This window comes from Vicugna pacos, chromosome 12, assembly GCF_048564905.1.
Source record: "Vicugna pacos chromosome 12, VicPac4, whole genome shotgun sequence".
Classification (NCBI taxonomy): Eukaryota; Metazoa; Chordata; class Mammalia; order Artiodactyla; family Camelidae; genus Vicugna; species Vicugna pacos.
The window spans coordinates 50,632,638-50,654,345 of NC_132998.1; the positions used below are offsets into that span (position 1 = coordinate 50,632,638).

Genomic DNA, 21,708 nt, shown 5'->3' on the forward strand with positions numbered 1-21,708 from the left:
GGTGTGGAGACGGATCTTAGCAGAGAGAAAGAAAATACAAGAGCTGGAGACAGCAGTTATAAGAGACGAAATAAATCACAGGCTTCTTTTATGAAATGTGGGGTTGTGTGAAAGAGAAGAGTAAAAAGTAACTTTCACTGACTGAGTAGACCTCAGTTTGAACAGATATAGTCTGAGATGCTGGTTGTAGAATTCCTGAAAACAGAGAATAAAGTTTACCAAGAGAGACAGCCAGCTGGGCAGCTGGGGCAGCATCAGCCCAGAGGGGACCATGAAACTATTAGAAAGACTGGCCCTTCCCTGGTCAAAGGAGTATATGGGGACTTTGTAGAACACTTCTGTTTTATAGTGCAAAGGCCTCCAAATTTGAAAGCTGGGGATGGAAAGAGAGAGATTTAGAAAAAGGAAAAAATGATAAGGAAGACTCACCTCTTCTTCCCCCATTACCAATGAGCTCTACCTTGTTTTCTGAGAAGAAAATTTTGTAATGTAAGTGGTGTATTTATTGACACAACTTAATTTACAGAAGATGTACATGAAAATGTACGTACGGTCCTCAGTAATGGTATAATTCAACTGTAAAACAAACATGATGAACTCCTTGTTTGCATTTCAAAATTCACAGCTACACAATATTTAACAGGAAAGCTGTACAACTTCAGTCCTAAATGGGGTTTTTACTGCCTCACTGTACATGGTCTTTCTCAGCAAGCTTCTCTTCCCTGGCAACGCCCTCGGTGACTGATAAGCCTCTCCAGCCATTCCTCCCAACCCTACTGTATTTTTGATCACCTTCTCTTGTTTTGTTCACTGTTGTATTTCTACCTCCTTACTGTACATAAATTCAGACATTTTTGGCCTCTTTGAATTGTTTAATCTGCACTTCACTGAGATCAATCCAACAGAAGAACAAGCAGAAAAGCTGATGAAACAAATGCTCTTCCATAGAAGGGGTGTGTGTGTGTGTGTGTGTGTGTGTTGTTGGGGAGAATGGGATGTGAATACTTATACACTAATTATTTTTGTCTCTGAGAGATGAGATATCATATTTGGAAGTTTTTTTAATACAAACAAAATGTGTGAAGAATCTTCTCACAAAAGACACATGCTCTGCAGTCAAGAAGTAGTTAAATTTTCCATTGGAAGTTTTAAATTGTAAATCTTAAGTATACACAACTTAGCCAACAATCAGAAACTCACACGCTTTCAAAAAGGAGCATACAAAAACAATTAATTTGTTTCTAACTTAATTAAATGATGAAGAAATTCAATCGACTCAGCTTTTAAATTTAATCATAATTAATCTAAATAGGTACAGAATGCTGTGTTACAGTGGCTCAATAAGAGACCGCAGGCATCTGGCAGGAACATTTCAATTCTATAGGTTGCTTCATTTATTCAGAAAGTGATAACAAGGCAGAAAATCATTAAGAAGTTTTTTGCTGAGATGACATTGCATTTTTCAAAGTTTGCCTTTAAAGATACTAAACGACATAAAACTCTTACACATTTAGTCTGCTTACAAGAATTCTTAGACCTAATATCAAAAGCATGAACCATGAAAAAAAAACAATAATTCAGACCTGATAAAACAAAAAATTTTGCCTTGCTAAGGACTATGTGAAAGGGTGACACGGTAATTAAAGCTGTAATGAAGACTTCTCTGTTAATTTTTTTACATAAATGCCTATCACCTATTTAATTTAATGTTATCTTATACAGAATAGATAAAGGTCCAACATAATAGTTCTGTTGTACCTAGGCCAATTTGAAATAAAATGTGATGAGAATTCTGGTTGTTTTCATCCAGTTAACTGGTTCAGCTTGTATAGACTACCATTACTGAAAGCAGAAGTTGTCAATTCAATTCTCAGAAATTATTTAATCCCCCACCTCCAAAATAGCAAGTATTCTTCTGCAAATGACATATTGTCATAAAGATGAAGAAGGGTTCTGTCCTATACAGACTACTAGATGACAATTCGGATAGATCAGAGGGAGAGGCAGAGGGATAGGGAGAGAGAGGAGAAAGAGAGAGAGAGATGTAAGGAGATCTGTTTTTAAGTATAACAGAGGCATCATTTCATTGACGCCTGGGTAGACCTAAATGAATTCCTGATCTGAGTAGTAGCAGGGTGACTGAAAAGGAGGTGACAGATATGAGAAAAAATATTTACAGGAATTGTTCATTATTCTACTTATTGCCTTTCTCCATTTTTATTTAGTTTTTAAGTAGTAGCGTAAATGCAAAGCTCTCAGTGATAACATTGCCAAGCTGTATGACAGGTTGAAAAAATAAGAGAAAAGGTAAAGTATAACCATAGAAGGCTATGCTTGAGAATTTGAACCTCATCCGCTAGCGGCGGCATTATTCAAGCAACAGAATTCTTTGTGATTGTGTGTCTCAAGTGGAAAAGAGAAATTGTGCCTAAAGAACATTCCAAATTATTACCTGTATTTTCAAAGATATGGATGAGTTAACACTGATATTAGTAAAATAGGTTTTGAATATCTACATTTCTCTTTCAAAGATAAGCAAAATTAACATTAATTCATGATGGCCCTTTGAATTTGCCATTACCGACAACGAATTACTTTCAATGGAAGGACTTTTAAACAACTGGTTCTGGAGATTAGACATTCAAAGGCAAAAAACACAAAACTAAACTAAACTAAATGAATCTCACAGACTTCCATGTGAAGCACGTTATAAACATTCTAATACTCCCACGGAGATATTGCCTGGTAATGGGCGCATAGTTTCCTCACTGACAGGTCCTTCCATACCAGTAGTTTCTTATAGTATCATCACTACTGAAAACATGGAGCTGCTTCAAGTTTAGCAGACACAAGCACCCTTGGGAAAACGCAGAATTTCTCGCAGTGAATAGATGTCCTTTTGCAATGGATAAGCAGATTAAATTTTCTACTTATACAAAATAGTGAGTTAGCTTATTGTTTTCAAAAATGTTTCCTATTCATGTATTTATATTATTTCTTAGTATATGTTTGTTGGCAAAAGAGAACTGGTAATTTTAATTTGGACATACTGCACAGAAACATTGAATGGTCAGTTGAAAGTATAGGTCCGAAACTCAGAAGAAGTACGGTGCCAGTAGAAGAAAATTGATGCCAACAGAATTTATCAGTATGTAGATGGTATTACAGGATGCACACGAGTGAGTAAGATCATCCTACGTGAGACACAAGAATGGAGTCAGGACAGTGCCCTGTGTAGTGGCTATAATCTAAAGACAAAAGCAAAAGCAAAGAGAAAAATGTGACCAGGTGTTCAACAAATATTTGAATAAAATCTAAAGTAAAAGTCAAATGCTGAATATACAAAAAGTAATCTCAAATGCTATTTGCCTCAAATTGTATTTCCCATCTCTTTGTTCATTATCTGTAAGAATTCTGAGCATCAATTATCTTACTGAGTGCACATACAGAAGATAAAATACTGACAGTTTGAAAAACGGGCTGATTCATGTTTCTAATCTTTTCTCCTTTGTTATTATCATGTACTTATTTTAAGAATACTATAAAGATATATTTAAATCTAAAAAGCAAAGAAAGATTGTGAATTTAAAAATTCTGTAGCAAACCATTAGCTATAGCTTCTCATTAATGGCATTAAAATTTTCTCTCTTTTCAAATGAATTTTACCTCCTTCAGTTGATCACTTCCTTGATTGCAGTAGTTCATACATATTTTGTTAATTCTGGGGATTATTAGGGAAACTGATATGGGACCTTTCTGTAGGAGAGTAAGTATACAAAGTATTTATAGATTTAGTGGATTAACCATTAGATGCTACTAGTTAAAACTCTATTAAATAGTTCACAACTATTGTCTTTATTAGCTAATGCATTCTTCATATCACATATATAAGGACATGAGTCTTACTGTTTTTATAAGTTATGAAGTAGATGTATAAGGAGAAATGCTAGATAGTCAAAATTACCCTTACACTTTTCTCAAAAGCCCTAATTAGGAATACAACTATATTCAGTGATGTGCATTATTATAGTATATTGCACTCAGAACTACAAGTATATTATTCCATTCAGAAACCATATGGAGAAATTAAATTATTTAAGGGCTTACTACTTCGAACATGTCAGCAATTCACTGAATTCGTACTAACTTACCTACAATTGAATATTTGATTTGATTAGATGTAAAGGCATTAATGGTCCTGCCTGCATTGGTAAGAGAGAGACTGACAATTCATGATACGTAGAGGCAAGTACTTAAATGATCACCGACAGCCACTTATAATCAAGGGCTGTAAATGACAAGGCTTTGAGTACCAGGTAGAGCACTTAACACATAACGAATGTAACAGGCTGGTTAGTTGCCTCTAAGCACACGGAAGAAATTGAGGAGAGAAAAGGATGTGCTCAGGGCTTTAAATCCTCAGCTTGACGTCCAAATGAGGGACCAGAAAGCTTCTACAACTGCCCTAAAAGGAACACATCTGTAAGCTCTAGGACTGAGATTTCTGAAAACCAAACTAAAAGCCTAACATTGCAGATGACCGAACTTTAATCCAAAATCTAATTTCCTACCTCTCAGCGTCTCTTTTGTTAAAATGATCGTATTGATGGTGAAGTTAAGGAATCCTCAAAAAGTAAGATAGGGGATACACCGGCCAATTCTCATAAAGCTGGAGGACGTGTTTACTAATTGTTACCGGTTTGTTTCCTCCCCTTCTCCCATGCACCTATCATTTAAAATTAAATGTGTTAATTGCTATGGACCTTACATTTCAGTATGCAGGTTGTAAGATGGGAAAGAAAGAGTCTGACACAGTTAAAAGAGAAATGAACAGTACACAAAAATGAACAAAAAGAGTTGTATCCTCTTTGGATGAGAGAATTTGGATGTTTTCAATTATGCAAAAATATATGTATCCTATGAGGCAGAAGAATGAATTTGTTATTGTCTTTGGAATCTATTCCAGTTAAGACAGATGAGAATGAACGCCAAGTTGACAAGATACAGAGTATGGCTTCGATCTGTGGCAATTTAGCAAAGCTGGACTTATGTTTCCCAGAATCTTTTCCTACGTGGTTCACAGGAGAAATTTATTTTTGTGAGATTTGGAAGATGTAACTGAAACAGCAGCCATGTTTTTATCTTCTGAAAGTTGGTACAGGGTACCAGGCTCTGTAGCAGTTCATGCACATAATTGTTAGTCTTCTAGGAAACTCTATAAACATGGAGCAGCACCAGACCCGTAATTTCTCCAGCTCCTGACAAATCTCTTTCCTTCAGCTTTCCTAAGTCTTTGGTCAAGTGCATGTGCAGCTCCATGGTGAAGAGCACTAGATTCTCTATCAGAGGCTGGAAGTAGGGAGAGACAGATGCCATTTCTACTTTGTTCTCCGAGCTTACAGTTGTCTTCACAGATTCCAGTTTGTTCATGACTTTGTCCACATTAGTTTTCTTTCCTCATTGCTGAACTGGCTAATCTATAGCAAATCTGGCCAAATAACTAACACAGACAACATCCAGGTACAGACTCCTTCACCAATTTCACAATTGTGAAACATCCAACTTGAAATGATTTAATCTCAAGTCCACAAATATTTCTGCGTTAATAAAGTATATAGCAGCCTGACTTTAAAAAAAGGACTATAAAGCACATTTAAATAATGACTATATTGTTCTACTTTTAAAAAATATCTTTTTTGGTTGGCACAATTGCAATTATTATTTATGGAATGTTTGCCTTGTACCAGGAACTACATTAATTACTTTATATTAATTTATATTAATGTTGCTGTCCCAATTCTTTGTAAGTGCTATTTTTATCCTAGTTTATAAATGGAGAGGAAAAAAAGCACAAGAAGATTAAATAATTTGCATGAAGAAATACATCTAGTAAATAAGGGAATCAGAAGTTGAACTTAGTTTGTCTGACCTCAGTGTGGATGCTCACCTCTCTGACAACCATCTTTGAAATTCTCATTAAAAAATTATTTGAAAAATACCAAGATATGAATCAACACTAACAAAACGTTGAAGTCACTACTTCAATCTTTGGAATCATGTTTCATTATTAGGTTACCTGAGGAGATGAAATAGAAGAGATGGAAAGAAGGGTCAGATGAGGAGAGAAGGCTGTATGTCTATACCGGTGTATAAATACATATATGCACATCAATAACACACATATATATGTGTATATATGTATAAAACAAGTTCTGTAGAATGAGACCATTGGTAATGAAACACAGAAGCATTTTCTAATGGTTCCAATAATCTTAGATGATTCTTTTCTATCGGTCACTCTAATCCTAAATGCGTATTTATTCTTCTTTACCTTGTCGTTTCAATCATAGATGCTGAGTATCAATCTCCTGTGACAGAAGATGTTTTAGACCTCCTCTGCTGCATCAAACAGATCTCTCCTTCTGCCTCCTCTCGCCTGGGTTGCTTGATCACCAGCATGGAAAGAAACCTGATATTTCCCGGGTACATGTGAACCAGCAGGCTAACCAAAGGGTGACAAAACAATAAATTGGTCTCTGTGTTGCAAGTCCCACGAAATTCAGAGCGTATCTTCTTTTGAGCGTGCCAGTTGCTTAACGCTGCTGTTTCTAGGCAGTATTTCATCTCTGATCTCAGCAGGAGCAAATATCACCAGAATATAACAGAGCCTTTTGTCAGAGTTGGGGGTGGATGGCTATGGGCAAACACTTAGCTCTACAAAGCAGTGGAGATCTGTGCTCTACTGACCCTCCCGCAATATGTCACCCACACTTCTGATTCCAGTTTCAGGATCACAGCTCATCACATTCCAATGTACCTGGTGCCTTCATTCCTGAGCTTCTCCAGAGTTCTATCCTGCAAGTTTAAAGTCAGTTTTCTGTGGGTAATTATGTCAGTTACTACTTTTCCATAACTTTTCAGTTGACTTTCCTTCTATGATTTCTTCTCCCATTGTCCATTCCTTGTGAACACTGCTTTTTTTATTCCTTTATTTGCACTATTATGTAATTATTCTAGACAGGAAAGACATAACTAGGTGCATCATACAGCCATAGTAAACTGGAAGATTTTTTGTTATTTTAAATTTAGCAGTTAATTTACATAGTGTATATAGCTTGGTTGCTATGCTTGGTAATAAAAACAATCAAAGATTAGAAATCGAAGCCAGAAAATGTCAACAAAAACCTTGGCTGCGATCAAATTTTGATGCCAATTTACTGACTTATCTGTATTTACCAAACAACTTATTTGTCTAATGTGATCTCGCTACACCTGAATTTAATACATGAGGAAACATCAGCCTGAATAATTAAGGTGGGAAACACTACAAAAATTAAATCCAGGCTCCACAGTAATATAAAGATTGTTTATATTATTAGAAACTATATGCAAACACGACACTGAGTCCTTAATTTTTGTAAATTGCCTTAATAAAGGGAATGTTGGTCAATCATCAAGTTTTGAGATGATATAAGAAGCAAAGGAACAAACTTCCAGCTTGGGAAAGAAACCATTTGGAATTAGATGAAAGGGTCATATTACACAGGATCCTGTCTAGTGTTTAGGATTTATTTTCCGTTCTGAGGTAGGAGTATGAGGATGGAATTCTCAGCACATATTTCTGAACACTTTTCTCTCCCAAATTCTTGACAGGGTAACTCAGCCATAAAAATTACCTTCACTAATTGCCTTCAGCCTACTAAAAAGAAAATATCCCATTTATCTTTCATTTCTCATCAACTGTCCACTGCCCAACAGACTCTGACAGCCTGAGCTTCACAGGCACGGAGGGTTCTCACACCAACGGATGTGAGCAGAAGAGGAAAGATTCCAACCTGTTTCCCTGTTATACAGGAAAGACCACGCCAGATAAATACAATCATGCCAAACAAATGCAGGTGAAGAAAAAATTAAACCAAAATAAACGTGAGCTTTTGAGAATACATGATTAGAGTGCTTTTAAGAGAGTATCAGAGGGGGCAATAGACACCCTACAGGCACAATGGTCTGTTAGGCAGATGGGCAGCTCACAGTCAGGGGTAAAGGATGAAGCTGAGGTTCAGAACTCTGTGGGTGAGCCGAAGGCTAAATGTGTTCCCAAGGGTGTTGGAGGATGTGATGGACAAGTGGGCAGAAGATCTCCTCAGGCCCTCTAACTGTTTAGTGCAAATCTGATGAAGCAGAAGGACCTGGGCCTGGATGGGACTACACCTGGCTGGGACAGACCATTTCAGGTAACACTAGTTGGAAAAGGGGTAGATGGATGAACAGTACTCGCGGAATGATTTAAAACCAGGCACACTATCGTTGACTCCGTAACGAATGATATGAGCCAGCCTGGATCACAGCTAAATTTAAATACTCCTATATCATCTCTATTAAATACTGAATTTTATTAATACAACTTATAATAAAACCAGAAAAAAATAAATTTCTAGTATCTTATATGATGAAGTTTCTATGTGGGCAGTGTTAAGTGCTGGAATAATAAGTGAGTTCCCCAGTACAATTTTTATGATACACAATTAGCATTCTATAATCTTTGGGTGAGATGAAAGCAATATGAATTAAAGAATAAAAAAGCAAGTGATGAAGAGAAAGCAAGTTTTATGTGGGCACCACTGCAATCCGTGAAGATGAGATCTCTGCAAGTACTAATTTATTTGTAAGAGTCTTAGGCACTCAAGCCTCTCAAGTCTGCAAGATTCTGATTTGCGGAACATTTGAGAAACAGGAAGCTTATTTTTGCCTGGCTTCATTTAGTGACAATGTATGAAATCCAGAACCATGCGCACTGGCCGTATACAACTAAAAGGCAGACACTGAAAGTGAGGTAGTTTGCAATAAAGAGACACAATAGGTAGACGCTGGCAATATAAGAAATACAAACAACAGAACTTGTAAAGGCTCTCAGATGAAACAGGTGGCATTTTGGAATCCAGGCTTAGTAAGAGTCAGTATATGACACCAGCAATCAGCACCTCGTAAGGCAAACCTGATCTTTCAGTGGAACAGTCCTAGGGCAATCTTCAACCATATTTTTCTTTATAAGACTGAGTTCTCATGTGATGAAAGTTGAATGTACAAAATGGGATTAGAAAGTAAAATGGAAAAACAAATTATAGACCATTAGTAAACTTTATCTGACTAATAAGCTAGAGTTTTTCATTTGTTTTGTCTTGCTTTTTAGACAGAGTAGAATCTTGTTTAAGAGCAAAAACTCTGGTCCCCAAATGCCTGGGTTTGACTCCTGGCTTTAAAATCTAATAGGTCCATGGGTTTGGGTAATTTACTTAACTTTGGTGTCTCAGCTACCGCATTGGTGTAAATGAGATAATAGTATAATCTACTTCATAAGGTTGCTGTGAGGTAATCAGCTGGTAAATTAGTTCATGTGTGTAAAACTGCCTGCGATGGTACTTGGCACAACTAGTCACTATGCACATTTATGCTATTGTCATTAACATTATTTTTAAGAAATTTTATGAATCTTACTTTGTATTAGGCACTGTAGGAAACATTCTCAGCTCTTCCTAACACCTACTTCTTCCTCGCCCTGAAAAAAGATAATACTGAATTTTGCATCTAACAACATAATCCAATCACTTTTGAAATAGAAAAATATATGCTTAAAGCTGTCAAAAATGACCAACATAAGTGTGTGATGTCACTATGTAATAGCAAAAGTAAGAATACGTTAAAATTCTCAAAATTGTCCGAAGTTACATTGACCCTCTTGTCCTTACTACTCTGCTTATTTTCTGCTAGTATGACTGCTTTCTGGGAGCGATGCTTTGTTGTCTACATGGTCTCTTTACTTAGAGACAAAGGAAATAATCTGATTAACTAATTAATATTAAGTGACTTGTCGACTTTAGCTTCGTCTTCTGGTACAATATCATTAAGGGATTTTCAACTACCAGAGAGATCCAATAGCCTTAAAGGATACTTCACAATGTATTGTGCTGACCATTCCTGGTGCTTTTTGAAAGCAGAAACGACCTATTTTTGTTGTTGTTGTCACTAATCAATGTTCAGCAATCATTGATCAATGATTAATAAATGCTGTGTAGGTGCACCTTTGTTTTGATATGTCAGTAACAGATATAGATTGTTGCAAACACCAGGCGTAGGCACATTTAAGTTAAGCAAACGTAATTTTTCCTCTAAGGAAGGCAGGGTACTCAACAAAGGGATCAGTAACTTTATCCAGTGGAGGTGTAGACACTGTGATCTCTAAAATCCCCAAGAACGTCGCCAGGAAGCACAGAGTTGTTCATGGTAAGTTTTTATGAGTGTGGGTAGGTTACATCCGACACCCTGGATGATTAATTTTCTCTTCCCAACCCAAGCTTATACTATAATTTTACTCCAGCTTTGTGCCTTAGCTGGACCAGGTGCCCCTCATAAGAGATGCAGGACTAAGCCTCCTTCTAATTCAACAAGCTCATCCACAAACTCCTTGCATATACCTGAGGAAAAATATATTCCCTAACTCAAATTTCAGAACTGGAATAAGGGCCAGCTAGCCAGGAGTAAGGTCCAGTTACCCAGGTGTTTCTGAGACTCATGCTCATAAACGTTTAGAGCAGCTAGTATATCCTATCCTGTGGTAGTGAATAAAGGAGAAAAATCATAAAGTGATGATTTTCTTTTGTTGGAGGTTGTACCAAAAAAATGAATAATAATTTTAATAATGATGCTAACAGTAAATACAGTTTCAACTTACCCTTATTGTGTACAATGTTAAAAAACAAAACTCTGCTCGTATTATTTTCTTTTATCACAACAACAATAATCTGGGCTAGGAGACTGAGACTTAAGAAGTTAAAATGTGGACTAATACAAATGGCAGGGCTACAGTCACACCCGGGCAGTTTAGCTCTAAGACCTCACTCTGTGTCACATCTCAAAGTTGTGGGCCTTTTTGAGCATTATTGCCAGGCACTCCCACCTTGTACCCTACGCTTCTGTCATGATACTGTCTGTATCTCAAGGAAAGCAGGGACACCACATAGGTGATCTCAGTAGTGAGTTCAAAAGATTCTGAAGGAAACAGGCAAAATTTACAACCACTTACACAATCCAAGCTGAGAATGTCAACCTGTGCTACGTGGTACACAGAGCAATAGAATCAAAGTGATGTGTTGTAATGTGGAATCATACCCTATGCATTAGAGGGCAACCCAATACCACCTATTAGAATTTTTTTTTCTGAAAGTGTCAGTGCTGTGTGTAATTTTTAAAGGTTGTTTCATGGAAATACATATGGTCCTTTTACAAGAAACATTACTAAGGCGTAGACTTTGAACACTTTTACAGGAAATACAGGAAGATGGTCTTCTTGCAACAAGAAAGGCAAATGCAGAACCACAATGCCACTTTTCAGCAATTTACTAGACTCACAGAAATAAATATATATTCTTGTGGTTCTGCTTTCCTGACAGAAAAAAGTGTCTGAATGCCACATCACAGCATCACCCTATAAAAGGGATATTAATCTCCACCCTCTGTTTCTGCACCTTCAAAAATTCTGTTGACAAGAATACATTATGTAAGATTATAGCACCAAATATCTGACAACAATCAGCCTACCTATCAATCATGTGGTCTAAAAGATATCAGTTTCACTGATATTCTTCTGAAACAGATTTTTTCCAAAGGTCATTTTGCCAATAATGTCATAAATGGAAACATTAATATAAGAGAAAAATCTCTACTGCACAATAACCATTAGAATTGAATAAACATTTAATTACATGCGTTAGCCTTTTCCTAGCAAAGCATTATGCAGTAGAAATACATTTGATAAAATATTCTAATCCTTCATTCTGTTTCCAGGCAAGTGGTAACTGTTCTTATCTTTCTACTGATCACAATAATAGGCCACAGCATATATTCCCATACCACGTGATCTTAGCAATTACTTAGAACAGCAGCCCCTTCGGCTGAGTAGGTGAGATACAGCAGGATTTGGAGACAGTAGCCAATAAGCAGCAGGTTTATTGGATCTGCCAGCAGGCAGATTATTTTAAAACTTGAACCTGCTGGGATTTTATTTTCTGAAGATTCTGTTTCTTGTTGTTGATTTTGCTATATCTTTTGTGGTAGTGAATTTCACATGAGCACACACTATCAAGAAATTCTGACACCTAGGTCAAAGGGAGTTAATTACTCACTAGAAGGACTCACTGGCAGGGGGCTTGCACCTAACACTGGAGAAATATAGAGATTGACGGTCGTAATTCTGTGGTTTTAGAGAACCAATCTTGGGAGCATAGTTTCAGTATTTGAACTTCTATGCATTTATTTAATCAGAGTTGGGTGACTTAAGATAAAACATCTTCAAATACAACAAAGTGATAAATGAAGTAGATACTGAAGAATAATGGAGAAAAAGAATAATTAACCAAATCCTTTTCACTTGTAAAATTTCTTAAGCAACATTGAGTCTGGCTGAAAAACAGCATTTTTCTAATTATGGTAGCCAGTGGCTACACATTATTGAGTGTCACATGCATTATTTTTAAGAATCTATCAAGGTAGTTACACTTTATTTTAGATATGGGAAACATGAATCTAAGTTAATTTAGAAGCTATCCCATAATGAGTGTTTTTTATAACATTATAAAGTGGTTTTATGAAATATAAAATTCAACTGTACTTGAATTAAACAGTAAGGAATGTGTTGGCTCTAAAACTGGAAAACCCAGAGGAAGAGTTTGACCTGGAATGTTAACGTGATAATCAAAGACCCTATTTATTTTACTTCTTCATTATGCCATTCACAATTTTGTGTTGGTCCAAGGCTGTTGCTGCTGCAAACATAAGACAGATCCCAGCAACAAGAACATAGGTACACTGGCTTCCTTATCATGTCCACTGTTAATGACAGAGAACCTTGACTCAGTCAGCAAAGAGACATTTTGAACTTCACACTAACTGGAACTTAATGAACAGTTCTGTAAACCGATACTATGCACTAACTGTCAGGCCATCTCTAAATGTCTCTCTGGCACAGGGAATGGAACCTAAGAGCCTACTTCTGGACAAGGACTCTAACCTGAAGTAGGAAAAATCCTGGTGTTTTTAAGAAATTCCTTAAATGCCAATGAGACTGAACATTGTGAGAAAAAAAAAAACAAGAGGAGCAAACACTGACGCTGGACATAACTGACACGAGCTAAATCATGTGAAGTCTAAGAGGCCAAATGAAAGATTTTAGGTTTTGCTCTAAATTTAGTGGGTAGGTATTCACAGACTGTACACAAAAAAGGCATATGATCTAAGTTAGGTTTCAAGAAGAGTAATCTGGAGAAGAGACAAGATGGCGGAGTAGAAGGACGCTCCTAAGTCACCCTCTCCCACAAATACACCAAGACCCACATCTACAGACCCACTCACAGCCAACCAGAGCACCTGCAGAACTCTGACAGAACATCGTCCTCTTCAAAAGATAAAGACGCCAAAAATCTGGTAGGAGAAAAGGAAAAAAGAAAGAACAAAAGGCAAAGCAGCGCGGGACGGGTCCTGCGGGGAGGGAGCGGCAAAGGAGGACTGGCGCTCGCTCGCTGGGTCGCCCCTCTCCAACTGAGAGGCCAGCGGGACGGAGGGGGAGACTCCGAGGCTCGGATCTGTTCTGAGCAGCCCTTGTCTGACAGAACTAAGTTAAACGGGCACAGAGCGTCCCCCCGACACCCAGCCTGGGACGCGGGCCGGCAGCGGCGAGCAGCGCCAGGCTGCACAAGCCGGGCGGAGGCCGGGGGCGGCTGCACGGAGGCAGCTCCTGGGGAGTGCAAGGGGCTGGGCGCCGCGGCTGTGGGTGCACAGGACAGAACAGCCTGGGCCCTCCATAAAACAGCAAGGTTGATGTGCTCTTGGGGGAAGGGTGCATACCCCCATCTCTGAAAACCCGCGGAAACTTTTCAAGGGAAGAGAGGCGGGGCTCAGGCACAGCCGCCATATTCTCTGGCGCTGAGCACCCAGGCGGGGACGAAACCTGCATCCGCAAGGAAGGGCTTAGCAGCCTCAAGGGCCAGACTGAGACGGGCCTACAGCCCGGGGCAGATAGGATCCTTCCATCCTGGTCCCTCAGAGAACTTGCTCCACAAAGACAAACAAGGACCTGGGTCTTGGCTCGGAGCAGGGACGAGGCTGCCCCTCGGTCTTCCCCGAGCCCACCCGCGGAGCGCGACCAGGGTGGAGTGCCGGCCAGGGCGGAGCGAGACCAGGGCGGAGTGCGCAGCCGCACACAGCAGCGGAGCTACCGGCGGCGCAGGCAGAGGGAGAGCCGCCCCCCCCCCCCCCCCCGCCTGTCGGGCAGGAACACAGCCCTGACCGAGGTGCTGGGAGGGGGCACGACCCGCCCTCCTGCCTGGCCAGTCTGCAACATCTGACTGCAGCATCCGGAGGGGCAGTGACCCGCCCGCCCGCAGCAGAGGAGAGCTGCATCTGACCCCGTGTTAGGAGGAGGCGCGATCTGCTTGCCGACAGGTGCTGGGAGCAGCACAGAAGAGGGCACCAACGGAGGGCCTATGAAAACAAGCTGAGCTTCCAAAACAGGACGAAGACAGAAGGACTTCACATTAAAAGCACACAGACTCCAGGAGAACACCGACAAACCCTTTTTTTTCCTTTTTTTAAAATCTGTTTTTACCTGTTCTATTTTCAATTACTCTCTTAATTTTTACTTCTTAATTCATTTCTATTTCTCTTGGGTTTTGATGTCCTGTTACTGATTAGACACAGGCTTCAAATACATCTATTCATCTCCCCACCCTTTTTTTTCTTTTTTTTTTAAAGGTTTTAAAAGGACGTCTCAACCCGATTAATACTCTGCTTCAACCCGCTCTTCTATTATTCATTATACACTGTTTTCAAACCCTCTTTCTCCCTTCTTTTAAAAATCTTTCTCTCTTATTTTTTTTCCCTAAGTTCTATTCCTAAATAGGCATTAGATAAAATCTTTAAGATCCAAAATAGACAACTGATACTCCATAAACCACAGTGCCAGAGAGGTATGAGCATGATGAAGAAGAGAAACCTTTCCCAATTAAAAGAACAGGAGGAATCCCCTGAAAGAAAGATCAATGAAATAGACATCGATAGCCTACTAGATCAAGATTTCAAAAAAGGAGTGATCAAATTGCTGAAGGAATTAAAAGAGATAGTGCTTAGAGATATAAAATATGTCAAAAATGAAATTGAAGCTATAAAGAAGAGCCAAGCAGAATGGGTAAACTCATTGACAGAGATGAGGAATGATCTAATAGCTGTGCAAAGCCGACTAGTTAATGCAGAGGAACGAATTAGTGATCTAGAAGACAGGGCAATAGAAAGCACCCATTCAGAAAAACTACAAGATAAGCAAATAAAAAATAATGATAATAGCATAAGGGACCTATGGGATAATATAAAGCGTCCCAATCTTCGCATAATAGGGGTCCCAGAAGGGGAAGAAGGATCAAAGGGGATTGAAAAGGTTTTTGAAGAAATCATGACTGAAAACTTCCCAAACTTAAAGAAGGAATCAGATATCCAAGTACAGGAAGCTCAGAGGGTCCCAAACAGGAAGAATCCAAATAGACCCACACCAAGACATAATCATAATCAAGATGGCCAGAGTTAAGGATAAAGAAATGATTCTAAAGGCAGCAAGAGAAAAGCAAAGAGTGAATTACAAGGGAACCCCTATAAGGCTCTCAGCTGATTTCTCTACACAAACACTACAGGCCAGAAGGGAGTGGCAAGATATATTCAAAGCCCTGAATGAAAAAAAGATGCAGCCTAGGATACTTTATCCAGCAAGGCTATCCTTTAGGATAGAAGGAGAAATAAAGAGTTTCACAGACAAAAAAAAAGCTGCAGGAGTTTAGCAACACTAAACCCATGCTAAAAGAAATACTGAAAGGGCTATTCTAAATAGAAAAGCAGCAGGATGCTACAAAAATGAGAAACTCACAACTGGAAAGGTGATAACTCATGACTTACAAATAAAGAAAACACGAAATTATAAAAGAAGACATACAAATCACTGAAAGTGGGAGAGGGAGGCAGGGAAATACAGAATTTTTTTTTCTTTCTTTTTAAAATTTTTTTAACAGTAGGATGGGTTTGAGATCATGTTATTATCAGTTTAATAAAAACAGGTATAGGTTAATAGATTTACAAAAAAGGGTAACCACAAGTCAAAAATTTACAAGGGAGTCACAAAAATTAAATAAAATCCATGATAATACAAAGGAAAATTACCAAACCACAAAAGGAAGAAGAAAGGAACAAAGAGGATATACCAATTCAACTGCAAAGATAAGTTCAAAATGGCAATAAACACACATCTATCATTAATTACTGTAAATGTTAATGGACTAAATGCTCCAGTCAAAAGACATAGAGTGGCAGAGTGGTTAATAAAGCAAGAACCTTCAATATGCTGCATACAAGAGACCCACTTTAGGGAGAAGGACACATATAGATTGAGAGTGAAAGGATGGAAAAGGATATTCCATGCAAATGGAAAAGCCAAAAAAGCAGGTGTTGCAGTACTGATTTCAGACAAAATAGACTTTAAAACAAAGGCCATAAAGAAAGATAAAGAGGGACATTTTATAATGATTATAGGAGTGATACAAGATGAAGATATTATACTCATTAATATATATGCACCCAATATAGGAGCACCTAAGTACATACAACAATTACTAACAGAGATAAAGGGGGATATTGATGGGAATACAATCATAGTTGGAGATTTTAACACTGCATTAACATCACTAGACAGATCTTCCAGACAGAAAATAAACAAGGCAACAGAGAAATTAAATACTACAATAGAAAAACTAGATTTGGTGGATATTTTCAGAGCATTACACCCCCAAAAAATAGAATATACATTCTTTTCAAGTGCACATGGAACATTTTCCAGGATCGATCATGTACTTGGACACAAAAGAAACCTCAACAAATTTAAGAAGATAGAAATTATCTCAAGCATCTTTACTGACCACAATGCCATGAAACTGGAAATCAACAACAGAGAAACAAAGGAGAAAAAAAGAAAAGCATGGAGATTAAACAATATGTTATTGAAAAAACAATGGATCAATGAGGAAATCAAAGCTGAAATTAAAAAATACCTTGAGACAAATGATAATGAAAGCACAACCACTCAAAACCTATGGGACACAGCAAAGGCAGTGCTAAGAGGGAAGTTGATAGCGATACAGGCCTTCCTCAAAAAAGAAGAACAATCTCAAATAAACAAGTTAACCCACCACCTGAATCAATTAGAAAAAGAAGAACAAAAAGCCCCAAAAAGCAGCAGAAGGAAGGAAATAATAAAGATCAGAGAGGAATTAAATACAATAGAGATTAACAAGACCATAGAAAAAAATCAACCAAACCAAAAGCTGGTTTTTTGAAAAAGTAAATAAAAGCGACAAACCTCTGGCCAAACTCACAAAGAAGAAAAAAGAGAGAGCACAAATTAGCAAAATAAGAAAGGAAAATGGAGAAATTACAACAAACAAAATAGAAATACAGAATATCATATGAGAATATTATGAAAAACTATATGGAACCAAACTGGATAACCTAGAGGAGATGGACAAGTTTCTGGAAACATACTGCCCACCAAAACTGAATCAAGAAGAAACTGAACACTTGAACAATCCAATCACTAGAAAGGAAATAGAAATAGCAATTAAAAACCTCCCTACAAATAAAAGTCCAGGACTGGATGGCTTCACTGGGGAATTCTACCAAACATACAAAGAAGAACTCATACCAGTCCTTCTGAAACTCTTCCAGACGATTGAAAAGGAGGGAATACTCTCAAACTCATTCTATGAAGCCACCATCACCCTGATACCAAAACCAGGCAAAGACACTACAAAAAAAGAGAATTATAGGCCAATATCACTGATGAACATAGACGCCAAAATCCTCACCAAAATTTTAGCAAATAGAATCCAACAACACATAAAAAAGATTATACATCATGACCAAGTGGGGTTCATCCCAGGGACACAAGGCTGGTTCAACATACGCAAATCAATCAATGTAATACATCACATCAACAAGAGAAAGGACAAAAACCACATGATCATCTCAATCGATGCAGAAAAAGCATTTGATAAAATTCAACACCCATTTATGATAAAAACTCTCGCCAAAGTGGGTATAGAGGGAACATATCTCAACATAATAAAAGCTATATATGACAAACCTACAGCCAGCATAGTTCTCAACGGTGAAAAACTCAAAAGCTTCCCACTAAAATCTGGGACAAGACAAGGATGCCCACTATCACCACTCCTATTCAACATAGTCCTGGAAGTCCTAGCCACAGCAATCAGGCAAGAGAAAGAAAGAAAAGGGATCCAAATTGGAAAAGAAGAGGTAAAAGTGTCATTATATGCTGACGACATGTTACTATATATAGAAAACCCTAAAAGGTCCACACAAAAGCTACTAGAGCTGATTGAAGAATTCAGCAAGGTAGCAGGTTACAAAATTAATGTTCAAGAATCAGTTGCATTTCTTTAAACTAATGATAAATCAACAGAAAAAGAAAGTAAAGAAACAATCCCCTTTAAAATAGCACCCAAAGTAATAAAATATCTGGGAATAAATCTAACCAAGGAGATGAAAGAATTAATACACAGAAAACTATAAACCATTGATGAAGGAAATTAAAGAAGACTTTACAAAATGGAAAGATATCCCATGCTCTTGGATTGGAAGAATCAATATTGTTAAAATGGTCACACAGCCCAAGGCAATCTACAGATTTAATGCAATCCCTATCCAATTACCCAGGACATATTCCACAGAACTAGAACAAATCATAATAAAATTTATATGCAACCATCAAAGACCTAGAATTGCTAAAGCATTACTGAAGAGAAAGAAAGAGGATGGAGGAATAACTCTCCCAGACTTCAGACAATACTATAGAGCTACAGTCATCAAGACAGCATGGTATTGGTACCAAAACAGACATATGGACCAGTGGAACAGAATAGAGAGCCCAGAAATGAACCCACAAACCTTTGGTCAACTCATCTTCGACAAAGGAGGCAAGAATATACAATGGAACAAAGACAGTCTCTTCAGCAAATGGTGTTGGGAAAACTGGACAGCAGCATGTAAAACAATGAAGCTAGAACACACCCTTACACCATATACAAAAATCAACTCAAAATGGATTAAAGACTTAAACATAAGACAAGATACAATAAACCTCCTAGAGGAAAACATAGGCAAAACATTATCTGACATACATTTCAAAAATTTTCTCCTAGAAGAAATAAAAGCAAGAATAAACAAATGGGACCTAATGAAACTTACAACCTTCTGCAGAGCAAAGGAAACCAGAAATAAAACAAGAAGAAAACCTATGGAATGGGAGAAAATTTTTGCAAGTGAAACCGACAAAATCTTGATCTCCAGAATATATAAGCAGCTCATACGACTCAATAAGAAAAAAATAAACAACCCAATCCAAAAATGGGCAGAAGACCTAAACAAGCAATTCTCCAAGGAAGACATACAAATGATCAAGAAAGCACATGAAAAAATGTTCAATATCACTAATTATCAGAGAAATGCAAATCAAAACTACAATGAGGTATCACCTCACACCAGTCAGAATGGCCGTCATTCAAAAATCCAAAAATGACAAATGCTGGAGAGGCTGTGGAGAAAGGGGAACCCTCCTACACTGCTGGTTGGAATGCAGTTTGGTGCAGCCACTATGGAAAACAGTGTGGAGATTCCTCAAAAGACTAGGGATAGACTTACCATATGACCCAGGAATCCCACTCCTGGGCTTGTATCCAGAAGGAAATCTACTTCAGGATGACACCTGCACCCCAATGTTCATAGCAGCACTATTTACAATAGCCAAAACATGGAAACAGCCTAAATGTCCATCAACAGGTGACTGGATAAAGAAGAGGTGGTATATTTATACAATGGAATACTACTCAGCCATAAAAACCGACAACATAATGCCATTTGCAGCAACATGGATGCTCCTGGAGAATGTCATTCTAAGTGAAGTAAGCCAGAAAGAGAAAGAAAAATACCATATGAGATCGCTCATATGTGGAATCTAAAAAACAAAAACAAAAACACAGAAACAAAGGATAAATACAGGACAGAAATAGACTCATGGACAGAGAATACAGACTTGTGGTTACAAGGGGGGTAGAGAGTGGGAATGGATACACTGGGATTTCAAAATTGTGGAATAGATAAACAAGATTACACTGTATAGCACAGGGAAATATACACAAAATGTTATGATAAATCAGAGAAAAAAATGTGACAATGAATGTGTATATGTCCATGAATGACTGAAAAATTGTGCTGAACACTGGAATTTGACACAACATTGTGAAATGATTATAAATCAATAAAAAATGTTAAAAAAAAAAGAAGTCTTGTAATCAGGTAAAAAAAAAAAGAAGAGTAATTTGGTTTTTGTGTAGGAATATGATTTCTGGAGAATATAAGCAGAAAGTCTTGCTTATACTAGTCGTCTAAGAAAGAGATGGTGGTCCCTGGGACCAGAATTGAATTAGTGCAGAGATCAGTATATTGACTTGAGCTGTATTTTGTAGACAGAATCAACAGGACATGAAGATGCCTTTGTATAAAACATTTTGAATATCATGTACTTTAACTAAAATACAATTAGGGATAGGGGTACATTAATAGGTACATTTCTATGTAATACTATGATGGTTTTAAAGATTGTCTTAGAAAAATAAAAATACCCTATGAATAACTTGTAGTTAGGAAAGAGGGATAATTCAGTGAAAAACTATCTTTAACATGGTTTAGTAAGAAATATAACTAATGAATAAAAAAATCTTAAATACAAGTGGAAATTAAGAGAAGTAACAAGCTTAATCCTAACTAGCCTGAGGGTTTGAGGGGAAAATACAAGAAAAATGAAAATAGCACATTATTTGTCTAGTTAGAAACAGTCCTAGATTTCATGCTTACCATCAATGCCAGTTTGTCAAAGATATAATTCAGCAGTATGGAACCTGGAAACCTAATATATCATCTAATTTTTCAACAAGGAATATAACCTTCAAATCACTGTTCCACTTGATGGTCATAGTGCATTTGTATAAATAGACTTGTTTGGCCATGGATGTAAACACAAAGTCCAAAATTGCTTTTCATACATGTCAGGCTGACATTTGCTGAATACGAACTTAATGCCATGGTAGGTCTATTTCAGTCTCAAAAAAACACAATTTATTGCAAATCATCTTTCAACAAGTCACTGTTAGGCTTTCATTCAGTCATTCAACTAATAGTTATAAAACACTTGTGTGGGTCAACCACTAAGGATACAATAGTAATTTTAAGAAAAACAGACATATCCCTTGCCACATTAATATCATTGTGTCCAGAAATCAATATACTATAAAGAAGAGATACAGAGTTATAAAAGTCTGTAGTAGATCGACTGATTTGTAAAAGCTATGTGAAAAATCTCCTCCAAAGTGATGATTTCATACAAAACAGAGGAATGAGATATACTTAGGGAAAGAGAGGAAAGCATAATCAGGCAGAGGGAATAGCATATGCAAAATTAAGTGCTGAGAGAAGATATGGTGAATGGGAGGGGCTGACATAAAGCCATCACAGCTGCAGTTAGGGAGAGTGTAACGTAGGTGAGTTTGG

General features: G+C 37.6%; 2 long non-coding RNA genes across 4 annotated transcripts in view; one reads left to right on the forward strand and one right to left on the reverse strand.

Moving 5' to 3' along the window:
- The window catches only part of LOC140700247 (uncharacterized), a 147,013-nt gene that overhangs the window by 61,761 nt on the left and 63,544 nt on the right, over positions 1 to 21,708 (reverse strand). Inside the window, exon 3 of one of the 3 annotated variants that reach the window (XR_012078613.1) lies at positions 9,496 to 9,556. The exons of the other annotated variants lie outside the window; for them this stretch is intronic. This is a non-coding gene — a long non-coding RNA (uncharacterized lncRNA). The remainder of the gene's footprint in view (positions 1 to 9,495; positions 9,557 to 21,708) is intronic. 3 annotated transcript variants of the gene reach the window in all.
- LOC140700480 (uncharacterized) lies at positions 2,788 to 6,562 on the forward strand. Its single transcript, XR_012078884.1, has 2 exons — positions 2,788 to 2,942; positions 6,351 to 6,562. It is a non-coding gene; the product is annotated as an uncharacterized lncRNA (long non-coding RNA).